At 38.8% G+C, this 22,118-nt stretch overlaps 1 long non-coding RNA gene across 1 annotated transcript in view; it reads left to right on the top strand.

Moving 5' to 3' along the window:
- Positions 1-21,701, top strand: part of LOC135295043 (uncharacterized) — a 332,142-nt gene extending 310,441 nt beyond the window's left edge. Inside the window, exons 6-10 of the long non-coding RNA XR_010357090.1 lie at positions 8,586-8,754; positions 13,368-13,529; positions 14,199-14,351; positions 16,448-17,646; positions 17,731-21,701. This is a non-coding gene — a long non-coding RNA (uncharacterized LOC135295043). The remainder of the gene's footprint in view (positions 1-8,585; positions 8,755-13,367; positions 13,530-14,198; positions 14,352-16,447; positions 17,647-17,730) is intronic.
- Positions 21,702-22,118: the final 417 nt, after the last annotated feature.

Raw genomic sequence — 22,118 nt, forward strand, 5'->3', positions numbered from 1 at the left:
AATGGAATGCTTTTAGAGAGAAGTAGTCTAATGTGCTCTGTAAAGTGCCAGTTTTTCCAAGAGACTTTCTGTTGCAAACAAAATTTTCTGCCAGCGTTTGAGATGGCATTAGAGCCAACTCAAAGCTTCTTCACAGCCTCCAGTGGTAACCAGGTGAGTGAATTTAGGAGTAAAGAAAATTTATGTTCCTTGCAGTTCAGTTATCACTCCATGTGTAGGATCATTTACAATGGGAGTGTCTGACTGCTACAAAAAGTTCTGAGTGGGACCGAGAGTGATATTTCCTGTGTGTGATGTTGGCCTTTCCCCTGGGTGCAAGTGTCACCCTGAAAGAACAGAAATCCAAGTCACAGCTCAAATGTTTACAGCCTGTCATATCGTGCCTGCAGTTATGAGGTGCAAATCTTGCAAATGCAAATATTTCAGGTGGTTTTCTATTTATGAATGAGGCATTACTGATATGGGCACAGGAGGACCAGCTATAACAAAAAGAATTCTTTTTTTAACCAGCACTTTTTTACTTCCATCTCCCCAGCCACCACAACCCTGAAAACTTATCAATTATTTTTATTTTTTTCTCCCATAAAGGCTTTTTTTGTATTAAATACTTGGAATATACATTTCTGGAATAATATTTGGCCCACTTAAATCAGCCTTCTCTAGGTAAGGACCGTATAGCTCATACATATATTAATTATTGAAGACTGTCATAACATTAGCATTCTTATTATTTAAAATATTAACTACGAAAATTAATATATGTTTAGATGTGATTTGTGTGTTATGTTTGCATGTATTTGCATGCATTTACTTGTACACACATGCATGATATTCACCCTGAGTTTACAAATGCTTTCAGTGCCAATCCAGCAAATATTTTATACTCACAATTGAATATGCATCTAAGCAAATGTTGAGGTCCTAGATGCATCATTAAGCAGAAGGGCCTAACCTTACCAAACAACATTTTTGGGTTCAAATATTTACCCTGAGCTAACAGGAACATGATGTGCTGACAATGACACTGGAAGTTATTTGTATTTACAGAAGTATTAATGGAGTGGTTCAAGGACCCTGTAAAGGGAACTCCATAAATTGGATGCTGTCATCTTTGCAACCTTGCCTGTAATTTTCCACTAGGCAGAAAAATATGATGGTCCAAATCACATTTATTACCAAAGCTGGGTAAGTGTCGAAGTGACTTTTAATATGAATGAGCACTGGATCTTTGAAGCTACAAAAATGACACTTTCTGAAAGGAAGAAAATATTAGTTGGTGGGAGGACACTCTAAAAAAGTCCCAAACATAAGGGGAAAAAGAAAAACTTTAATCTAGAAACAGCATGTAGCATCAGGTTGTGCAGATGATTCTTTATTGGGGGTGTTCCCAAATGAACTCATCATTATGGGAAAATGGTAATGCTCAGTCAGCCTGCCAGTGTCAGATCTGATTCCCTATTCATTTCCCTGTTAAAAAGAGTTCAAAACAACTCTTTGCCACTCTGTTTTCAGTGCTCCAGCTATTGATCCCCACATATTGCAATATCTCCCTTTTGCCCTTGTGTGTCCTGCACTTATTGTGTGTGAGTCTACTAAAAATCAGTGAGGCAGAGAAATTCTTCCTGTTCCTCTGCCATGCCACTGCCCCATGATATCAGTGCACCTTTTTTGTCATCCCTTGTGGCCCACCAGAGCCTGTTCATGGTTTCATTTTGAATAAGCAAAAAGCACAAAGTAAAGAGCAATAGAGGAACAGCTGCCTGTGCTGCAAGCTGGCCAGAAATCTGTGCTCACAGCAGCTCAGATTGTCAGCTGCCTGAAATATTTTAGCACCAATCAGGCAGCCTCTTTGTAGGAAAGCTTTAAAAAGAAAGCAAAAAGTGAAAGGTTCCAAGAGGCAGCAGGAAGACTTGTGCCTATGCAACCAGACACAAACCAAAAAATTGGCATATTTGCTGTGTGTAGAGCAATGGAAAATAAAGCTTAGCAGAATCTCCAGCTCTGCTTTTGTGTGATACAGGAGAGGAGAATTATGAAGCATTTTTTAGCTGGGTTTGTAGGGAGGAAAGCTTTTGCTAACTTGACACCCAAGGGAGTTTCCCAATTAAGAATGAAAAACAGAGCCAGTGAGGCCGTGCTGGCAGCAGTACCACACAGCAGTGGGCCAGAATTTTTTAAAGCATTCCTAGTGAGTGGAATAATGGCATTTCCACACAAATGTTTGTGAGGATGTTGCAGGTCTTGCTTTGCTTGGCCTCTCTTTCATGCAGGTCTCTAGCACAACCCCCCACCTGGAATTAGCTCCACCCAGCTGTGTCCAGCTCAGAATTGTACCCTGTTCTCCTCTCACCCAGTGTTTGGGTTGCTGTTTTATAATTTTTAATTTGCACATTTTTATTTGGTTGTTTTATCCCTTTATTTGGTTGGTTTTTTTGGTGTGGATCTGCAGACTCTCTGAGCTGGCTGCTCCAAACCTGCAGTGCACCTGGGAGGAGGACTGATAATGTCATTCCCTGATTTTTTCTTTCTTATTTTACCATTCTCCACAGTAAAACATCTCAGGAAAAGAACTGGAAACTGTGACTGGCACAATGTAGTGGAGATTATTGCTGTCTATTCAGTGTGAAAATCCTGCTTCTGCATGGGGTCATGATCAGGAAGGAGCTAATGATCACACACACATATTTTATTAATACCACCATGGCTTTAAGTGTTATAGTCAGTGTGGGTTCACAGCCACCGAGGTGACTTTCATGTTAACCATGTGAAAAACACAGCTTTTTAGAAACATAAACAAATCTGAAAACACCACTGCACACCTTTCAGCATTGCACACATTAATATTGCTCTCTGTCATTATGCAACAGATTTTTGGAGGAGACCCAATGGAATTACTGGTAGGTGGAACTAAAGCCCCTCGTGTACCAAATGCAGCTGCGAGTGCAGCCAGTCTGGACCAGACTCCCACTCACAGTGCTTTGAAAGCAGCTGTCTGGAATTAAGGCTTTTGGGGAAAAAAAAACAAAAAAAAAAAAACAAACCTGAAATCAATGCCTTTCAACTCACTGGGAGATGCTTAAAGTGCTTGTTTTAATTCTGGTCTAAAAGACTTAGGGAGTTGCTTCTGAGGGGGAAAACCAGCCTGCAGAGAAAATGAAATGCCTTAATGCCTCAATTTACACAATTGCCAAAGTTCAGGCTTAAGAATCAGGTTTTTAATTTTGATCTTCAATTAGGAGAGAAAAGCCATTCACCTTGCTTACAAATTGCTAAATTTTGATTTGATTTCCAAGTCATCCCTAAATTCAGTCCAAATTGCCCTCTGGATTTTATAACTCTCACTGGGAAAATAATTTAAAATACTACAGTTGACAGGCTTCCAACACTTTCCTATTCAAGACATCTGACCCAAATATCTCTCAACAGGGGAACATCATAGGACCTGACCTTGAGAGTTCCAAAAGCCCGAACTTATTTTTTTTGTTTTGTGTTTGTTCGTTTGTTTGTTTGTGGGGGGGTTTGTTGGGTTGTTTTGGTTTTGTTTGTTTGGTTGGTTTTTGTTTTGTTTTGTTTGGGTTTTTTTGGGGTTTTGGTTTGGTTTGGTTTGGTTTTTTTTGTGAATGAGAGACTATTTCAGCCACCCCTTCTGAGGTTCAGGAGCAATCTCTTGTACACCAGGACCCCCAGATTCTTCTGCACAAAGCTGCTTCCCAGCAGTCTGGCCCCCAGAATGTGCTGTAATAATAAACCTGTACTGGTTATTTCTCCCCAGATGCAGGACTCTTCATTTCCATTTGTTGAATTTCAGATTATTCCTCTGGGGTACCAACCGCTCCTCCCAGCTTTGTGTCCTCAGAGAACTTCCTGAGGAGATACCAAACCCTTCACTGCACACTGCTCCCCTTCCACCCCATCAGCTTATCACTGCATCTGCATTCTGAAGAATAGCAACATCATTTTTAGAAGGAACTTAATAGGAAAAACTTTGTCAGGCAGATGGCTGCAAATTACAGTTGTTAGAAATGCACCCTAACAATCTGCACTTTAATAATTAATCACTGACGAGCTTTTCTTTTAAGCGTCTCTTACAAATTATATTTCTCTGATGTAACCTGGTAGAAAACTGACAAATTCAGAGATTCTTAGACAATTATCACCCCTCATACTTATGCACAGGATTATCTGTCTATCCAATGTCTTGGAACTGCAGAAATCCTTTTCATAAAGCATTTAAAAAGTGCCTGAAATAGCTGAATTAGAGTAATTAATCCATCTCCCTAAGAACTGCAGATATTACCCACAATGCACACACACACACCTTTTCTAGAAATTATTTCATAAAACTACTAAATTTGTATGGCAAAGAAACAAGTTTTTCCTCAAACAGTGTAAAATTCACTGAAAATTGGTTTCATATTTCTTAAGATGTCAAAATTTTGTAGAAAATAAGCATTTATTTGAATTCTGACCATATTTAAATTATTCTGCATCCACACATTAAAATGGGACCTAAAAAAGCCTACTTAGTTTCAGCAGCTACTACAACATTTTTGTTTTAAAAATGTACATTTCTCCTCTCCTTTGCCTGCTCCATGTCCACCACCTTGGATGTGCACATTCCATGGGCATTCTCCTTTTCAAAAGAACAGATGTTATCCATCTGAAATGGACAAGACACCAAGAAAGCTGAAAATTCCCAGTGATGCCAGGGTGTGGGAGCTTGGCTGTGGCTCCTCTGTCCTTCTCAATACCAGGATAGGGAAGGAATAAGCACAGGAACTCTCCTCTGACTATAGAAAATTGAAACAAGGAGTTTGAAACCTGGCTCTGGAATTTAGGAGCCTCCAAAGGGACCCAGAATGTAACACAGGAAGGCAGAGAAGCAAAATTATTTTGTTGCCCTTTATTTCTCAGAGATTTTACAAATCTGCAAGCCAAACAGCATTCTTAGGTACAAACTCTGTTTGCTCTTTTATCCATGTTTATCTTAAAAATGCATTTTCCTAGTTTTTCAAAATGCATAATTAGTTTCTAAAAAAAAAAAAAAGGAAAGATAACATGGTTTGTTTATGGAAGAGGCCAGAACAAGCACCCACACTCATACCTAGATAAATAAATACAGGTGCTAAGTGCAAATAGGGAGGGAAAATGACTGGATATTTACCTACTTACCTGAGAAGTTGCCAAAATATTGTTTCTTTAAATGGAGTGGCATGATTTAATGCTGCCACTTGAGTAACTTTGTGTCAGAAACTGCTGTGAAGCTGAAAGGAGGGCAAATACCCCTCCATCAGACACCACTTTCCTCCTTGATGGGAAACTCTGAGGTACCTTGATAAAAAATCACCTTCTCCCCTTACAAGAAGCTAGAAGTGGGCTCTGAACTGGTTCACAGATCCATCTCAGAGCAGGAGATGCTTGGGCTGTCAAGATATTGAGGTAAGAGCACAAAAATCTATCAGATGTAGTGGTTTTGGCTCACCAATTTGAGATTTCCCAGCCAATGCACCAATAAGTGTGGTGGGCTCAGTGCTGGCCAACCACCAGTGCGCCCATTTCCTGCTGAGAGGTGGGATTAGGAGAAAGGCAAAGTAGGCTCAGAACTTTAAAAGGGTATAATTTATCTTTATACAGTAAAATTATTAACAGTAATTACAAGAAAAAGTAATAAGAATCAAATCAAAACCTTCAGGACCCTTTTCCTCCCTCCCCAACCTTCTCTTTCCCAGTGACAATGTAAGAAACAAAACCTAAAGCTTCAGTCAGTTTGCCACCTCTAAAATACTCTTTCTTCAGTTCACTTAGGGAGAGAAGTTCCCTGGACTTTTTTCTGTTTCTCTGGACCTTTTTAAACTTGCTCTGGTCTGAGCACCCAAATGCCATCAATGTCTCCCATGCAAAACCAGGACACAAGGCTGCAGCAGAACTCTCAGTTTAGGAAAGATTTCCTATTTCCACTTCCATGGATTTCAGCTAATGAGGTGCTGTGGTGCAAAACACTGGAAGTGACAATAATGCTTACTGCAGACCAAGTGCTTTTTCCCAAAAATGGTTGTGTCAAGGTCAAGAGGTAGAAAAATCTGCAATATCAAGCATTGATTTTACTGGCAAAGGGCAGTGCAGTTGTTCCTTCTAGTGCAGTGCCTTCTTCCTTTTCTCTGAATTCCTACCCATAGTCCAAAAAAAGCTTTAACTTGAAATACTTCCTAACCCCTGCATTGATTTGTTCAAGGAATGGACTGTGTGGTCAATCAAGTAACCCTGAAGTGATTAATTAGAACATGTTTAGTTCGAATTGACTTGTTATTATATGGTATACCAATGAAAGAAACTCTTTTTCCAATAACTCTTTTTTGCCAGAGGAAAAAAAAATTGAAAGGAGATTTCAAATGGGTTGCTTTCTAATCAAGGTATGCACAAAAATTCCACTTTTTTTGCAGTGTTGCAAAATAGAAGCATTTTTACATAATTTTAGAACTTTTTGACATATAAAAATAGTAATTTTTAGTGAGTTTTTTTTTTTTTTTTTTTAATATTCACACCATTAGGACACCCTTGGTTTTAAATTTAAATTTTGACAATGAAGATTGAAAGAGAAGTCAATTTTAATTTTCAACTTAAAAACATAAGATGCCATTCTGGGTATTGAGGTGATTTCTCTATCATTGAGCAACATGTCTTACTGTGGGAAGAGAAATAGGATTGTGGGGAGCCTACATGAGTTTGGATATTGAGGATATTATGGTTTGACAAGAAGGCTCAAAGCTGTAATTCAGCTGGCAGGAAATGACACCAGGACACAAATAAGATAAGTAAGGTAAAGTCAGCCAATGGGAAAAGTTGAATCTTCAAACAGACAGGAGCTGGAGAGGAAAAACAAAGCTGTGGAATTGTAAGGATGCTGAAAAAAAATGTGATGCCTCCTGAAGGAACAGAAAAAGTTGTGTCCTGCAGAGCACCCAGTTTGCCATTGGCATAGGATTCTGCCTGAGAGAAAAGAAAAACCAAAACAAAATAAATAAACACTTTTTGTCCAGACTTCAGGTTCTAAGTCCAATAAATGTGCTTTCAGTATCGAACTAGAATTATTACAAAGCGACATAACCAGACAAATAACTGCCCCTGAATCACTTTGCTGTGCTGTGGAATGCTCTAAATGAAACAGACAAAAAGGTCTCTGCTTGATGGGGAAGAGGAAGGCACCCAGATGGAAATGCAGCTCAGATGGAAATGCAGGCTGGCATCCTGTCAATCTGCTGCATCTGTGCTTGCCCAATCAAACCAGAAGAGTGAAACAAACTTCAGAGGATTCTCTATCACACATCAGTCTCCCTAGGTCAGTCAGCAGCACCTGGCACGCCAGAGGAAAGCACAGAGGTTTTGGCTGCAAGCAATTTCAAGAATAAATAGGAAGTCTACCCTGAATAAGGATAGGAATGGTTTTACATGCTAAACATTTGCACTGCCATATTCTTTTCACAATGGCAGGGTAAAAATGGATGCCTTTTAGCTCTGTAAATGCATATTACTTCTGTAATTTCAAAAATGTCTGCAGTGTTTATGGCAGGTAAAACTGGGGAATGCATTGCCATGATTTAAAACACTTCTGTTGGTTGTCCTGGTACTTTTTGATCAAGGCTGGCTCCTTTCAGTCTTTTGAAATGCACCTGAACTCTCCTAGTCTAAAAACTATTTACAACAAGATAAGAAAAGCTGCCTAAAATGCTCTCATTAATGCTTATATTCTGCTCTTTTTCTTCAAGCACAAACGTTAAAGGAAAAACAGTCTTTGTACAATTAGCTAAAGTCATAATCCTATAAATTTTTCTGCTTGCCACTGCAGGCATTCACAAACTAATTCATTTTCCTAATTCTATCATTGCCATTAAGTGAAGATATTACTGTTTCCTCAAACTGCAAATTTTAGATTTTATGAAGTCAGGCCATATCCTGAGGTATCTGACATCTCTCCAGCAAAACAATCCTCAGTGTGACGGCTGTGCTTTGACAGAGAGAATTAAGACAGCTTTGACAGTACATCACTGAAGTGATTGTGATCCCTGAATATTTCCAGCTGTCTTTACTGACCTTACTGAGAACTAATGTTTTTCCTTGCTTTTCTCATCACTGTCCATGTCACCAGATGTGTTGTGCTACCCACAGGTCTTTTTTCAGAGTGGCAGCAGGGAGAATACTGAAACTCAGGGCAAGAGACAGCATAAAGTGCTGTTGTAAACTGACAGAATCAACAGGAAGGAATGAGTGGTTTGAGGTTTACTCAAAATAGGATCAATTTCCATGCAAGAACACAACAAATTTATTATCCAGCTCTGCCAAGTATGCAATACAGCATGGGTGATTTTAATTTGTAGGTACTGTTAATTATTCCTGTTCCATTAATAACCATGGGAACTTTTGGTTTTTGGTAGGAAATTAGAAATCAATTTGAAAAGTAATTACTTCATTAAATTTAGTAATTATGTGCTATAACCACTTCAATCTTCTTTAAAATGAATGACAAGACGCTTTCCTCATTCATTATTCTATATAAATTTAAAAAGTGCTTTATTCCTTTTTAACCATAGGACAATGAAGAAGAGCTATAGAAGACATTCCTGAACCAGATGGGTAGAAGAATTCAGAAACAGGAAATTTATGTCAGTATTGCAGCCAGAGAAAAAAACCTGAGATATTTAATTGCTGAATTCAATGAAGCATGGGCTCGAGGTCCTTTTTCTTAAAGGCATTCTCTAGGTAAGAAGAAACAGCACCTTCCCAGGGCATCCATTTTCCACATGTACCTGTGAGAACAGAAAAAATGAAAGTACTCTTTCTTCAGTCTGAAAGGGGTAACTTTTTTTTTTTTTTAATCCAGAGTGTGGCTTGTTAATCTGTGCAAAGACATTTTTATGAGAAAGGAACAGGAAAGCATCAAGGAAAGAACTTCTGTCTGCTGCAACTCGTTACAAAACTTCAGCCAAATGTTCAAAACACAAACAATTATATGTCCAGAATGCAGGACTGAAAATAGGCCTTAAAAATATGCAGGAGTTTTCACAAAATATGGTTAACTAGTTAAAGGCTTCACTAAATGCCTCCCTTTCAGTTAATCAGCCACACTCCTCACACATATTCTTTTATCCAGCTTCGGGAGCTTCTGGCTGTTTTCACTCTGGCTTGTGTGTTAGCAGCAAGGAGTCAAACCTAGTTATTTGCATGTTTTTCTTCCTCTTTCATTCTGCACTTCTGTGGGCTCATAATGCACGCTGACTGACTCTTTTCCCCACACCTTGTGTGATGAAAGGGTGAGAGATACAGGAAAGTTGTCAGAACATCAGTAAATTGGAATCTGTAAAAGTAAGGTGGTTAAAAATTCAACATAAGCAGTTGCTGTGGTGCCAGAAAAGCTTGAGAAACAGCAGAGGAAGTGAGTAGTTTCATCACTCCTTGAGATTGCTGTGGGGACTGTACAAAACATCATAAATCACTGGTTTAGTTAGAATGCAGAGTATTTCTATTCTCCTATTAACTCATTACCCCACATGTGCTCCTGTTTCCTTGGCGTGGCAGAGCCTCTGCTGGGCTCTCACAGAGTCCTGAGCACAGTTTCTGTCTGCATTTGGGGGCCAAAATTTTGTCTGTTGTTTAAGCAGGAGGGATAATCTCTCAACAGCATGGAGAGGGCCCAGAGTGAGAGATGGGACTGGGAGAGCAGGGTAAGGATGGACACACTTTTAGCTACTCCCTGTCCTCTGCCTGCAGACATTGAAATAAGCAGAGATTTGACACAGCTGAGCTCCCTGCTTTCAGCAGGGATGGTGATCTTCTGGAGCTGCTTCCTTTTGCAGCACTGTGGGCAAAGCCCTGGTCAAGCCTCCATCTTTTCTCATTCTTTCTTGCGGTGAGGTAAATCCATGTTTCTTGTTGTATCCACAGCCTCTTTAAAAACTTTCTATACACTTAAGAAGAATTAATATTTTTTTTCTCCAACTTCTCCTTCCCTGGCCTTTTAAAATTTAAGCTGTATTTAGCCTTCATTAGCTCTTGTGTGTAGTTCTTGGCTTATAAGAATTTTGATATTACTCACTCACCTGTAGACATTTTTAATCAGTCCACGCCTTCCCTGAAGGGTAATGCCAGAAAACTGGATGAAGCCTTCCAATTGGTGTCTTGCCAGTAAACAGCTGAGGAATTATTGGACATTTCTTATTTATATTCTAAGTATCACTTGTTGAAATAATGTCATCCAACTTTATGCTGTAGCTGTTGACATCTGACCCAGAGAGTCTTTAAGTTCCTTTAAAGTGAATGTCCTGGCTTTGGGGTGTGACACACCTCAGGTTTTTACCTCTAAACTTTAAATTAGTTAGTGGAACTCTACTTCAGAAACTCTACTTCAGAAGGGTTGGTTCATGGGATCATACAGTGGCTAAAATAAAGGCACTCACTTGCAGTGTGCAGGACTGGTTTTGTCCAGATAAATACCATTACTTTTTCATTTGCCAGCTGTGTAATACTTCTGGATACTGGGGAATATGGAATTGGAAACTATTCATTGATCAGTATCATTGACTCCTGTCTCCTGCACACACCAGGAGATATAGATATATTTATATAATATATAATTCAGGAGCATCTTCACACACAAAAACACGCCGCAAGTCACAGAGCACTTCCCAAACATCCATTCCCTGTGTAGTAAAAGAGCAAAGTTTCAGATGCCATGTGCCTCAGGAAAAGGGGAAGGATGATGATTCCTCTGTGCTCCTGGCAGAGCACATTAATAAAACCACCCTGAATGCCCCTAAAAAGCAGAAAAGGACCATACCTACCCAGGGGCGTCAATGTTTGCTGACAATAAGTTGTAATTCTCAGCTGTCCCCAAATCTGGCAATTTTTGTCTTGTGTGGCTGAACATAGCACAGACCTGACAGGCTAAAGTAAACCCTGCACCCTGAGACCACAAACTGTAATTTAGAGGATTAAAAAAAACATTAGTTTCTGGTTTGTATCTACATTTGTCCCCTCCTGAAACTCTGCACCACACACATGTCAAATGCAGTCCTATATTTTGTTCTAATTGTTATTTGCTGTCCTTATAGCAAGGGGGTGCAAGGCCTGAAAAATGCAGATTATTTGGAGTAGATCCAGTAGTTCAGTCAATAAGGAGGTTCAGTTCTGTGTCTTTTCAGATACAGATGCAGGATTTAGTTTTGTGCAGATATTAAGGAATGCATTATATTTTTTTTTAGTAAAACAAATTTTTTTTTGTCTGCAATGAATTGCAGTTAATATTTCATACAAAATACTGAAAGAGTAGCAAAGTATTAGCATTTCTAAATAAAAATATGACATTTTATATACCCTTAAGAAAAAATATTGCTAGCTCCCTGGAGCTACCCTGACCAATTTAATTTACCACATCACTACACATATGAAGTCAGAACTTCTCACTGCTTTCCCATCTACACATAAATCTCAGAGTATCAGATTTTTTTTCTTCTTGTGTGTGTTTTCATTATATTTCCTTACACCTGCTATTTAATAGATATTCACATAGTTGTGATTCTGGTCTCATTTAATTTGATCTCTGCATTTCACCAGAATAGAATCATGCACTCAGTTCTTAAGTGGTAGAAGAAGGTCACTGCCAAAAAGTGGAGGCTGCCCAAAAGCTTTAAGGAGTTGCAACATTTAGGTAAATAAGTTGAAAAATTGAATGGATTTCTATTCTTTATGACCCTAGAGCCAAGAAAGCCCTGTAGCAGGTAAGCTCTGAGTTAAAAATTAAAAATTTCAAACCATCCCTAATCAGAGGATATCTAAGGTGTGAAAACCAAACACCAACTACAGAAGTTTTTTTTTCCTGCTTTCAGGTTCATATCAGATCACTTGGTTTAGGATGAGAGGTTCAAAGGTTTGAAACTGTGTGCATTTCATCCCTAGGAATGAGAAAAGGCTCAACTGGGCCCAAAAATATTTGATTTTATGTGCCTGGGGATGGAACAAAGCCTCAACACTGCTTTTAAAATAGTCTAAATCAGAAATGTTGAATGGATCACCCTCATCATAAAGCACCTCTCGAATTGCTACACAATTGAAGTTAATTTCACATTATTAGTACAACAAATACATGAGAAAAGCTGGGAATTATGTGCTCAGAGTTCTTGTATATCATGTGCCAGGTCTTTGAACTAATTTGGCCCAAGCAGATTTTTCGCTAACACTTTTCTCTTTGGAAGAGGAAATTTAGCTTGGCTTTCCATATTAACATGTTCTTTTATTCTTAAGTCATATCTTGATAAATAATTTTTATCATTGCAGGGCATTAAAACCTCCAGTTAGGAGACATTTAAAAGAGTAACATATTTCCACTTCAAATATAAAAAGAAAAGCAGGGAAAAAAATTGGTGTGTGGTGCTGAGGGAGAGCATCAGAGCAAAAATCTTTGAAAGATGAGACATATGAAACTGGCTGGCTGCCTGGCTGCCTGATGTTCTCTTTTAGGTTCTTGCTGAGACTTACTTGAATTTCAAATTGTTTTCTAAGCTGGTGAATAGCAGGTGCTTTCTAACCAGCTCATAATGAGTACAGAGGTCCAGCTCCATGGAGGTTTCTCCCCCTGCTTCTGGCTGTCTCCTGTACTCATGGAGAAAAAGCACTGGAGCTGGAAATTGGAAATTTTAATTGAAAGCACACATACAAGACACAATTTCGTAGACTTCTGAACACAGAGAGCTTAAAAGTGAGCAGGATGTTAATTTTTTATGCTATGTATGCTGTGATATATTTGAGGATGTGTATATTGGAGCTGAAACCAGGATGTTTGCAAAAAATGCCCAAATCAAACATTCACCTTGTTTTTGCCTTACCTGGGCAGGTTCTTGTACCAGGCTGCTCATTCTAGAGGCAAAAATCTAAGAGACATCAGTCCAGCCTCTTTCTTTTGCCTAACATCTCTCCAAGGTTTAATCACAGAACATAATAAATTAAGGAGTCTTCACGAAATTACTCCTTTTTTTTTTTTTTTTTTTTTTATTCTCACCCTTTCCCCATTAATCCTGGATTAATGGTTTTCACATGTTTTGGGACTTTGTGAAATTATATGTTTGCAGCTCTGGAATGTGCGTAACACATAAAATGTGCAGTCTGCTACAAAATTGCCACATAACTCCCCAAAATGAAGCCATTAACGATGCAGTAAAATCAAGTGACACTGAGGACAATAACTGGCAAAGGGGGAAAAAGACCCAGACCAGCATAAAGGTCAAAAATAAGCTGTAAAACCTGAAAGTCTCCTCAGCTCCACAGCTGGAATCAGTCTCCTGACTCTGTAGAACACGCTCTACTCTTCTCTTCCATCACAGTTTCCATGGAAAGGGGATCCAGCAGGAATGTTGGAAGGAAGTACGAGGTGACAGAGTCCTTGTCTGAGATATCACAGGGCCACAACTTCAGTTTAGCAGAGCCGTGATTGTCTTGCCCATTGTTAGCCAAATAGGAGAGAGAAACTGAGTAATGCCAGCCATGTAAGCAAAAAATATTTCTTATTTTATGTTCTGCAAATAGAGATGTAATATTTTTCCATTTTAAATAAACATAAAAAGTACGCTTTTCTTTAGAAAAACAAAGTGTAAATAAGTTTGGAATGATTGTCATGATAGCAAAGGAACATTTATTTACAAAAAGCTGCAGACTATCACCTAGCTCAATTCAGTGTCAGCCCATTGATTCATGGAGGCTTTGTTGATTTATTGCAGTCAAGGATCTCATCCAACATTAATAAATTCCATTTTAAATGAATTGTTGTAGAGATTGCAGTATCTTAGGTTTGGTTTTCTTATTAAGCAGTGAACTGATTGCATAACCTATTGAGTGAGGAATTTATGTATTCTCATTTCTGAGGAGTTATCTGCAATTCTTTATTGATGGATTTGTGTCAGATAATCCATAATTATCAGTGGCTAAAAATGACTGAGAAACTACCACAGAAAAGTCAATGAAAATGTTGATGGAGAAAAAAGTAATTCTGTATTTTGCCCAACACAAAATATGATATATAAAAGCCATTCCCTTCAGGCAGGTGAGGAGATAATCTAATTTGATAGCTCTTCTCATGAATGTAAAGCCATGGAAAAATTGGATATTGCATTGGAGGCACCAAGAGGACAGGATGAGAAGTTGTCTTTCTTTGCCAGGTGCAGAAATATCATTAGCACAGGACACTTCTCATTGATTATGTGGCAAAATAAGGTTTTGCTGCCTGTGGAGGAGCTTTTATTTGGAAATTTTGGCCCCTTGCATCATGCTTGTGCTCCTTTCTCAAGAGAGAGGTCTGGAAATGAAGTGAGGTAAGTAGGTAATCCCTGCTTGGGGAACTGACTGGTGAAATTTAGGAGATTTGAAAGAGGTTTACATTTTTGCAGTCCTCTCTGCCTTTGTTTTCTTTAGAGGGAAAAGCAAAGCAGTTTCTTGAACCTCAGAAAGTTTCTTCACAATCACACAGGAAGATCTATTTACTTGGGCTTTTGAGTAAAGGGATCATGATGAAACTCATGTGTTAGGAAAAAAAAATAACTGTGATTTTATTTTGCTTTGCTTAGTAATATATCTGTCAGTCCTTCAAAGTATAGATTTACTATGCTGTGAAGGCCAGTACAGATGGAAATACACCCATTTTCCTTGCTGCATGTGCATCACCATTGCAGCTCCCTCAGCCTCTTTATTTCTTGTTGGCCAGTGGGAGCACATGTTTGAGGGGGGGATTGGATCAACAGGGAAATAGTGACCTTGTGAGTGTTTTTTAAGAAGATAATTCCCTGCCTACAGGATTTGGGGAAATAATATGTAAGGACAGTTTTGTGTCAGCCAGAATGACTGTATCTTTTCTTCAGCTTCTGGAAACAGCAATTCCAGAAGTGTGTCAGCTCTCTGCATCATCTCCCTGCCCATCACCAGCAGCTGGGGTTTCTCCTTCCAGTTTCATTATCCTTTAAAGCACCCTTCATCAGTCAACCATTTTTTCACATTAAACCCAGTGAGGGAAACATTGCTCACATGCCCCTGTCTGTTAGAACACAGCTGGTTTGAGCTGTTTCATGTAGGGGAAAGGATTGAGAAGATGTGTTTTGCATCTTGGTGGTGTGGGTTTTTACTTTCACCTTCTGGGCATGAAACAATGCAGATTCAGTAAATAGATCTAACTGTGTGTAATGAGAATGATTTCAGTGCTTTAGGTTCATTAGTCTCACAGTGTGAACTTTAATAAAAATGAATTTGACTTGATTAGATGTAATTACAGCAATTTGAGTTAAAATTTGTGTACCCTTACATGCTTATAAAAAAGGTGATTATTTTAAAATATATTTGGGTAAATGACAGAGAAAAACATGAATGCCTGTCATACAAATCAGTGACTGTAATTCTTAGTTGATAGAAAAGGAACTTTTAATCATGGGGCCCAGTGGTCACTTCACTCTCTAATTGGACAAAATTATTGATCATCCACCTTTAATAACCATGACTCTTACATAAAGTCTATACTTTATGTGTAGGCATGGAGGTACCACAATTATCTCACAGTGAACATTTGGACATTTTCAGGGGTTGCACATGGTACAGAAGTCACTGAATTGGTGCCAAAACTTGGGTATAATTGAGCCAGTCTGTGTTCTCTTCACATTATGGTTAATGGTGATGGTCTCACCAGCACTGGACACCTTGTGCTGCTGCATCTTTAGCTGAAGGGCAAGAAGGATCTACACACCAGGCCACAGGGAAAGCAGATTAATCTACCCTGGCAGGCCTGAATGACCCACAGATCTTTGCAGTCACACCCACCCTTCTTGCCTGAAACATCCCTTTCACCTTTTTTTAATTTTCTCTTTACCCTTCCTCTGTCCCCACAGGATTTTCTCAGTGTAGTGGAAGGAAGGCATCAGACCCAAAACACCCTGCAGAGTGTGAGGTCCCACAGCCAGGCCCACAGTCCCCTATTCTTCTGTTCATTGCCAGCTTTTATTTTCAGGGTACTGCAGCATTGTGAGGTGCCTAGAAAAAAAATCATGTCACATTCTGAGGTCAAATCTGATTATCAATCCTTTTTACCAGTAAAAAAATGCAGATCTGCAGAGTAGTCTTGCTTAGGGAACTTGGAAATAGGAAATTTCCCAATACTGTGCAGCCAAATTACCCATCCAGTCTACATGTGAAGGTCACATGTGAAGGGCAAGATGGCATTTTGCTGTTTTGCAGTGTTTCTGTCTGTCTCCATCACTCTCTGCTGTTTAAAATCACTAAAAAAAGGATAAAAACTTGTGCTAGCACCTAACTTTAACACAGAAAAAATGCCTGATTGGTGCCTTCTGTGAGAACCTGATAGTGCAGTTGTTTGAGGCACCAACTGCAATCAAAAGTAGAACAGTTCTATTCTGGTTATTCTTAAAAGGTAAGGAGAAGTAAACAACCATAAATAGTGAAAAGATAATAAACTCAGAAGAACCCACCACTTCAAAATGTAAAAATGTTGGAGAAAGCCTTTGTCTGAAAAAATGTGATTTCCTTCAGTTCAAAGTGTGACCAAGCAGAGCTGATTGAGTGACCTCCACTGGAACAGAAAGGTACGTGGGGTATTATATCTCTAACAAGCAGAAAACTCATGCCTGTTTGATATGAGCAATACACAGAGAAAAAACTGAGTTCCATCCACATTCACCTTGATGAAGGTCACGTCTGGGAACTGGAAATTGTGAGAATCAGAGAGTTTAGACAGTTTAAGCATGTCTAATTGCAAGCCCATAGCATCATGGCATCTGGGTTTGAAGGTGACATGAATATCTGAGGACCAAAATAGTGGTTTGCTTTTTAGGAAGCTCACCTCCTATGATAAAGCTGTTTCTTTCACTAGGCAGAACAGATGAGACCAATCAAAGCACCACATTCTTGAAGTTGCAGGTTCCAGACACAAAAGACAAAGCAGTATTAGATTTAGACTTTGTGAATGACTTGGAGTATGAGCTAAAAGTAATTTAGGTGATAAGCAGTGCAGTTATTCAACCCTTGATATCACCAGTAATCATTTTAAAAATCACTCTGTGTCTCTGCACAGTTTGCCAAGCAGAAGTATTTGCTTCTTCCTGTAATTCAAATTCCCCTGGGAGATGCTGTTTTTACAGGAGGCAGGGATTAAAGCAGACCTGAAGTTCTGGAGGAGGGAGCAGCTAAGAAAAATGAGATTGCCTTAAATGGGGATCATGTACACAGACAGCCAGGGGCTAAAACAAGTCTGGCTAAATATACAACATGTCTTTATTTTGTGTTCTGAAACTTGTCAATATGTAAACTGAAAAAAAAACCCAGAAAATCAACACGTAAACATCCATCACTCCCTACAGAACATATTTAGCACCTCTGAATTTTAAAAGGTTAGCCTCTTAACCCTGTGCTTGTGGTTTGAAACAATGAAATTTTATTCTATTCAGTTTACAGATTGAAGATAAAATAGGATGATTTGCTGAGCCCATTGCTGAGCAACAAAATCTCCATAGATGAAAGTCCAGAGGTTTTGATTCCAACATACTAATTGAAAGTGTGCACTTTATTTCTTCTTTTTAACCCACAGATCACTGCTATCTCAATTGAAATTTGGTTTGTATTTGTTTGTTTGTTTTCCACTCCCTTTCAACTCCTGTCTGTTTTGCTAGCTCAGTGATTTTGCCATTTATCTTCTAGCGCGAAAGCATGGATCCATAACTACAGGCCCAAAATTAATTGCATGTAGAAATAATATGGCAGCTATTGATATGCTTTTCATAGAGAGAAATCTTCAAGAAGAGAGGTTCAGACACAAAGACAATGAGCAGAAGACCCCAGTCCTCCCCTGGAAGGCCTTAAAACAAAGCAGTTTTACAGAACAAACCTGTGAGACCCTCCAGAAAGAATAAAGGAAAAAGCAGCCCCAGTCAAACATGACCAAAGCAATAACTTTTGTGTCCTCTGGCAACTACAAGCCCATTCAGAGACCATTTTAAAAAGGTATTACCTGCTCAGTGCACAGAAAATGATGATGGGAATATGATCTGCTGTTCTTGCTGCTGGTTCCTGTAATGGTTATTGCACTTTGAGGCAGATTTTCAAAAGTTTATCAAGGTAAATCCTTTCCCCTCAGTTTGCAGCCTTCAGGCACTTCCTTTCTCCAGTGTCTTCACTCACCTTATTTCAGTCTTTCTCAGCTCAGGAATTTAGGAAGGTGGAGCTGATTCATACATCTAATTTGAAGTCACTCAGATCCTGGATGGATTTGGGTCAGCTGTGGCCACCTGGGGAATGTTACTCTTTTTATGCCATGGTTAAATTTTATTTACTAATACATTAATTAATAATTAATATTTGCTGAGTGGCCTGTGTTTTAGGAAGAAAGAGGGGCTCTGCATTTGTATGGAGGCAACACAATAAAGTACTAACTTGTAAGGGGCTAAAACACAAAAAGCTGAGTGGATCTGTTGGATTTTCTGGAATGCCAAGCTATGGAGTGCCTTGGCCTTGTGCATGTCTGGCTGCAGAAGTCATTTCCTGCATAGGACTGGATGCCATGAAATCCCCGTGCCTGCTGTACTCAGTGTAGAGTGAACAGAAGATAAAAAAAGTGACTTCAGCACAGCTTTTAGTGAAACCACGCTTGCTGTCCATCCTCTGGGGCACAGATGATTCCTTTTCTATTTCATGATGGAAGTTAATCTTTGCGATTTTATATTTACCATTCCCTCCCAATTCCTCAGTGTAATCTTATTTTGGGATGCTTCTACCTTTTTTAAGGGATGGTGGGACACAGTAATTCCATTATTTGTCTCCATACATCACTGGAAAAGATGTAAGCATCTATCTTACTGCATACAGATAGCCCAGCTCTACAGTAGAAGAAAAACAATTGGAATCTATGGATTTCCCATCTTTTTCAGGCCAGTTCCTACATTTATTTTGTTGGGATGTCTTGTGTGGTTTCTCCTAGGGACTGAATGAAGACTGAATATAGATCTCCTCTTTTGGATGATTGACAGAAAGTGTGGTTAGACAAGTCTTTTTAGAGTCAGACATAACCCCAGCATAAGGGATCTCAGAAAAAATACTGCCTTTTTTTGCAGCACAAACCTCCCTCTCCCCTGAGTACCACCCTATTACAGTCATTGCTGACAGAATAAAGAACTGTCAAATCAACAAGGTTCAAAATAAAACTCGGGAAGCTCTTATGAAACATGAAAGCTCTGGACTGAGGAGAGAACAACGTGTGCACAGTGAAAAGTTTGGAGGGAAATAAATAAATAAAATAAATCAAACCCCTGTGTTAAAACAAAGAAAGATCTAAGAAATATTTACTATGCATCAGATCAACTGTAGTCTAATGATCACAGTGAACTCATTTCCAGTGGCATATATAAACCCAAATGTTAATCAGGACAGGGGTGGGAGGAGGGAAATGGCAACACATGAGGACAGCTCTGGGTTATGTCACCACCCCCAGTGCTGAAGGTGACAGACAGGGAGCAGAAAAACCTCAAAAACCAGGAGAAAAGTGAGGCATATTTAATACCTGCTACCCCAGAATCCCTGCTGGGGATTGGCAATCTCAGAGACAAGAAATGGAGAGAAAAGCAGTGGGTGGGAAGATCTTAGCCAAAGGGAGAAATTCCTTCCACACCAGCTTTTTGCCTGACAGCAAAGGGAAGAGGAGAAACACTTTGGATGTGACCAGAGGCTGTCACATGTAATGAATCTTTTCTAGGATGAATATTTAATTAGTTTCAAGGGATTATGAACCTAGAGTTTATAATTTTCACTTACTTATGCACCACTTGCTACAAGTGGAAACGAGCATCTCAGTAGGGAAGTTCTTTAATTCCTCATCAGTTTCACTGATCCAAAACCATTTTGTGCGGAGGACTGAGGTGATCCAGACTGCTGAAGTCCCATTTTACACCATATCTAATCTAATCTAATCTAATCTAATCTAATCAACAGCATGGCATTGTTACCCAAATTCCTTGTCTTTTCTCAGAGCACAGTGGATCACTGTATCACACCTACAGCTTGTGTATGTACTATTATATTATATATATTTAGGAACTCCTTAACATTTTTTTCTTTGCCTTGGTCCCTTATGTCATTACTGCATTGGTCTATTGTTTTATTTTAACTGGAAAATTATAATTCTATTCATTCCTCAAAGACTGTTGAATTACTGATGAGATCTGCACAATATATCCTTACATTTTCTTATGTTTATTAGCCCAAATTTATATTTTGTGAAATCTTTAAGATAGATCCATGAGAATTTACTCAAGACTTTTTCTTTTTTTGAGATTTCATTGTCATAATTTCTCCTATATAATTCTTCAATTACTATAAAAAGTAAAGGATATTTATTTCTACATAAAACCTAATTCATGCTACCAGTAGAGAAGGAAACAGGGATGGGACTTATCATTCTCAAATCCCATTTTTGTTATTTGGGTTATTAATGGATGATTTTGTTATTTCCAGAGTAGCATATCATTCAAGTAGCTTGAAAGCTTTTATAATTTGAGAATTGTCTTGTGTTCTGTCAAACAAAACTAAATAACAAGAAATAATTCATATAGCACAAACAGTTTATAACCTAGTAACTGTAAAAGATTGTAATTCTGAAGTGTAATGATACCATTGTTAAAGAAAAGGAAAGACAGGAGAACATTTTTGCAGGTTTTTATAGAAATGCATTTTGCAATAAGCACTGCTTCAGGCAATTTTTTTTTTTCTGATATAAATCAATTTATTTTGGCAATCAGCAGATACCATCACTCTGCCTACTCAAAACAGAGACAATAGTTATTTAAGAGTATGAATACAAACCCTTAGTCTCAAATTCAACTCTTCTTCAGCTGTTCACCATGGAAGTAAATTAATCTGAATGTCTGAAATATCCCACTGGTCTGTTATGAAGTCATTTATGGCTTTTAAAAATGGAAACCGGGACCTAAGTATTGCATTCCATTTCGTAGTATTTAATTTTACACTGTTTCTCAGACTTCCACAAAGCCAAGAATACTGGAGAACTTAATCCATAGTGCTTATTAAATAGAATGCATTAAACAGTACAAAAATAGGTATCAGCCAAGAAATTCCTGTCTCCATTTCCAGCTGTCCTGTCAAGACATGTCCTATTCTGTTGCTGCAGCACAAAAATCTGAACTCAGCTTCATCTCTGACTGCAGCACAGCTTCAGGAGATGCAAGTAGACACAGAGGGACTGTCCTAAATTCTGCCTCAGGGCCTCCTCATCTCGTGCTGAGCTGTGAGCCTGCCAGGCATATGATACTTCCAGAAGAGTGTCTCAATAATGGAAATCAGTGCCTTTACTCTGGTTTGGTTTTTTTTTTTCATAGCTTTTCATGTCATCATTAACTTAATTTTATCAAAGTAGGATGCAGCTTTTCTATAAACTTGTGGCAGGGGAGGAGATTTTATTTAGCAGTCTGAACTTGTGTGTCAGTCAGGATAGCAGAGGGATATGAGAAAGTATATTTAAAAACATCCTCAGTGGATCCATTTTTAAGTTAATTCCATTCAGCAGATGCCCTTCCTAAACTACTTTCAAATGACTGCATTGCTTAAGTTCAATTTCCATAACTACTAAATAGCACTTTTTGCAGTGACATGCATGAACTAAACTCCCCATTACCATCATCTGGAACAGCTTTCTAAGGATTCACTCTTTGCATGGTCTTGAAAGGCTTCCATGAAAAGAGGCTGCTTGATTTCTGTATGGAAATCTGACATTTAGACTATGAGGCAAACGAGCTGTAAAGAGGATGGGTCAAGTAACATCAGTGGGTTTTAAGTACCCTCCTGTTTATTGGAAGCACGACACTGATTAGAAGCATGAAGCAGTGATGCTAATTTATAATTTCTGCTTATCAACTTGCACACGACTCATTTGGGAGTGGCAGTCTTCAAAGATTTGCAAAGAACCAGAGGAAGCAGCCAGCTAGAGCCTTTACCTTTGTGTCACGTCATTACTGAAAGCACTGGCAACACTCCCTACCAGCTTCTCCCCCTCACTCCTGTAAAACAAGGCACAATAAAGG

This window comes from Passer domesticus, chromosome 2 (genome assembly GCF_036417665.1).
Source record: "Passer domesticus isolate bPasDom1 chromosome 2, bPasDom1.hap1, whole genome shotgun sequence".
Taxonomy (NCBI): domain Eukaryota; kingdom Metazoa; phylum Chordata; class Aves; order Passeriformes; family Passeridae; genus Passer; species Passer domesticus.